Raw genomic sequence first — 3,963 nt, 5'->3', positions numbered from 1 at the left:
ATGCACCGCGGAGCTGACCCAGGCATCTGGGCTCCAGACACCGCCATGCTGGGACCTCCTGGGGTTCCAGATCAAACCCCACAGCAAGGCCAAGCACTGGCTGCCCTCTCCCAGACAACGCAGGACGAACACCCTCGGGGAGGTCCCCTCGACTACGCCGCCCCCATGGCCCTCACTCCCCTGCCGCTCGCTTTGCCTGCTTGTCTTCCTGGGCTTCTTATGGGGAGACGGTGGCAAAGCGACCTGCTGTCGGCTCAGTGGGACAGATGCTGCCTGGCAGCAGGTCTTTGTCTTGTTCACTGCTATGTCCTCGGCTTTTGCGCAGTGGCCAGCACATAGTAGGCGCTCAGCAAGCAACTGCAGACTTCCAACTGTGGGCCTATGGGCAATTTCTTCCTTTTTTATGATTTATCTATTTATTTGAAAGACAGAGCTGCAAAGACAGAGAGAGGGAGAAAGAGAGATCTTCTATCTGTTGGTTCACTCCCCAGATGGCCACAATGGCCAGGGCTGAGCCAGATGAAGCCAGGAGCCAGGAGCTTCTTCCAGGTCTCCCATGTGGGTGCAGCCGCTTGGGCCATCCTCCACTGCTTTCTCAAGAACATTGGCAGGGAGCTGGATTGGAAGTGGAGGAACCAGGACTTGAACCGGTGTCCGTATGGGATGCCACCAGCAGCTTAATCTGCTAACAACGTCAACTCCTGGGACTTTCTTAATCTCTCTAAAAGGGGGATAATCGGGGCCAGCACTGTGGCGTAGTGGGTAAGGCTGCCACCTGCAGCGCCGGCATTCCATATGGGCACTGGTTCGAGTCCCGGCTGCTCCTCTTCCCTATCCAGCTTTCTGCTATGGCCTGGGAAAGCAATAGAAGATGGTCGAAGTCCTTGGGTCCCTGCACCTGCGTGGGAGACCTGGAAGAAGCTCCTGGCTCCTGGCTTTGGATCGGCGCAGTTCTGGTGATTGTGGCCAATTGGGGAGTGAATCAGCGGATGGCAGAGCTCTCTCTCTGCCTCTCTTCTCTCTGTGTAACTCTGTCAAATAAATAAATAAATCTTTTTTAAAAAAATAAGTAAAAGGGAGATAATCATACTACCCACCTCCAAAAGTAGCGGTGAGGACGCTGTGAGTTCCTGTGGCAACACAGCCAAGCACAGGCATGAAAAGCACTTCTATGTGCCCAGGGTTGTAGACTGGCAACTTGTGCTGGTATCTGCTCTTAAAGAGCTCAGAGTCCCAACAGAACTCCAGTGGAACCTCACTGAAGCCTCAAGGCCCTTAGAACCACAGCAATCAGAGGAAGGGGAGGCTCCTCGGGTCATCTGCAAGAGGAGGGACTTGCAATTTACAAGAGCTGGCTACTGTGTGCAAACACCTCACTCACCTCCCGCAGGGCAGGATTTGAACCCAGACCATTCATGCTTTTGACCCCGTGCTCCCCAGCTGTCTGCAGCTGGAGTGAGATGGAAGGAAGGTTGGGAGGTTGGGCACTGGGGGCACGTGACGCTTGGACTCCTCAGGAGTCTGTCCACCCACCACATCCGGGGTCAGGCGCAGGTCAATATTGACAGCCCCCTGCCTCCATGCACCTGGACCACCTGCTGGCCTCGTCCAGAAGCTGATGGATCCCAGCTGGTGCACGAGCAGAGGTGGGAAGCAGGAGGCAGAGCTGGGGTGCGGAGAGGGCAGGGTCCTCTGTGCCAGGAGCCCTGGGAACCTGGAAATGCCAACTCCACAGCTCCGACAGCCGCTTTCGCACCTGCTGGAGACGGCTCTGGCATGGCTGGCTGGGGGGAAGAAGGCAGGAGAGGCCCCCAGGAGCTGAGGGCGCCAGCCTTGGCCTAGGAGGGAGGCTGCATGGCCTTGGGAAGCCGCTTCCCTCTCCCACGCCCTGGGTCCCCGACTGTCCAACAGAGGTGGAGCTGCGGCTAGGACCTCAAAGGCTACCCAGGCAGGGGGTCTGCTGGGCCACGGCTGGCTTAGATCCTGGGTCAGGAGGGTTCCCCAGGCAAGGGAGGGGGCGCTCTGGGCAGGGCGTGCAGTGCAGGGACAGGACCTGAGGTGGGAGGCTTTGAGGGACAGGTAGACGCTTCAGGAGGCCCCCAACCACCCGAATCAGCCCCTTCCTGAAGTCTGCTGAGGCTCTGAGGTCCTGAGCCCACAGCGAGTGCAAGTGTGCAGGCTTCCAGAAGTCACCACCCACCTCAGCAGCTGCAGGCAGGCGGCACGTTCAGGGCAAACCGCCCGGCGTGGGTCCCCAGTTCACCACCTTGGGCCAGTGGCTTGACCCCCTGTGCTCAGTATTCTCCCTCTGCAGAATGGGGCCAACAATACTGTCTGCTTCCAAAGGCTGGTGTGAGGCTTCACCAAGGTTGTTATCCCTAAGTGCCCGGATCAGAATCTGGCTCGTGGCCCAGAGCTCCATGAGTGTTTATGAAATGAGCAGAGAGGAACCTGTGTCAGTCAGAGGGAGGCAGCACGCAGCTCCCGGGACCCCAGTCACCAGGAGCCGCCAGTGACTGCCCCCTCACCATCCAACACAGTGCTCAGCTGCCAGCACAGCCCCCAGTTCTGACCACACACGGCCTGGCCATTCTCCTCTGCCAGGGAAGATGCTTGGCCCTGCAGCCCCTATTGGGTTGGCCGAGACTCGGAGAGCAGTACCCAGCCTGAGGCTCCTCCACCCCAGTCTCCCCTCGGCCCCCTCTCGCTCCCCACGTGCGCCCCGGGTGGAAGGCTCACCTCCTTTTCCCCCGGGGTTATCCCAATAAACCTCTTGCACTTAAGCCTCCACTTGCACTCCAGCTTCCTGGTGAGCCGAAGGAACACACAGCGAAGATGGCTCTGTCGGATCTCCCAGGGCCCAGCGCTTGCACCTCTGGGCGCCTGGCTGCAGGGGCGTGGAACAGTTCCAGTCCATCCTCTCCACCCCTCCCCTTGGCTTAGAGGAGGAGGGCCTGGAGAAACCGAGTCAGTGCAGCTTGCCAGAGCAGGAGCCCATTCACGCACTGTGGATGCATTTGTGGCTGTTCTCCTCCTTGGAATCCATACAGAATTCCATTATCGGCTCTGGATGGCAGCTCCAGGACCAGCCTGTCCCATTCCCATCTGACAGACAAGAAAGCTGGAGCCCAGGGGAAGAGACCCGAGACTAGGACCGGGCTTCTGCCTCCCGGGACACTGCTTCTTCCCGACACCCTCGGGGGAAGCCAGCACATCACATGACTTCCTGTCCCTTCTTTCCAGATGTGCAGGGGAAGCTTAGGGCAGCTCTGCCAGCCCCCTAGGGCCACACCCAGACCCTGCTGGCTGCCCTCTGTCCTGATGGGCAGGGCGGGGTTGAAATCAGGAAGAAATCAGAGCAGGGAGGGCCCCATTATTCCAAGCCTGGGGTGCCCAGGGCAATAGGCCACATAGCGATGTGGCCCTCCCCAGCTCCGCCGCACGGCGGCCATGGGGCCTGGAGCCAGGCATTTCACCTCTGTCTGTAGACCAGGCCCACAGCAGAGCTTCCTCCCATGAGCCCATGGTGAGGTGCAGACAAAGAGCAACCACAACAGCCAATGTTCATCAAGTCGAGTCCCCGTGTGCCAGGCACTGCCCTGTGCACTTTACCAGTGCTTTATCATTTAATCCTCACTCCAGCCTGGGAGACAGGGCCTAGCCATGATCCCATTTTACAGATGAGAAAACAGAGGCACAGAGAATCACAGCTGAGCAACAGCAGAGCACGGATGGGGACGGAAAGCAGGCCGACTCCAAAGCCCTTGAAGTGAGGCCGCGGGCAGGGCCAGCTTCTGCGAAGGGTAAGCGCTTCACCCAGCGCCAGGCACGGGAGCTGCTCAGGAACCGCGCTGCCTGCCCACGTGCTGAGGCTCTTCATGGTCGCTGGGGAACCTGCCACAGGCAGCGCCATCTCCTCCAGAGCCGGAATGGATGTGTAACGAATACCCTGACACGCTGCAC

This window comes from Oryctolagus cuniculus, chromosome 11, assembly GCF_964237555.1.
Source record: "Oryctolagus cuniculus chromosome 11, mOryCun1.1, whole genome shotgun sequence".
NCBI lineage: Eukaryota > Metazoa > Chordata > Mammalia > Lagomorpha > Leporidae > Oryctolagus > Oryctolagus cuniculus.
The sequence above is the reverse complement of the archived record's forward strand: the minus strand, read 5'-3'. Positions refer to the sequence as shown.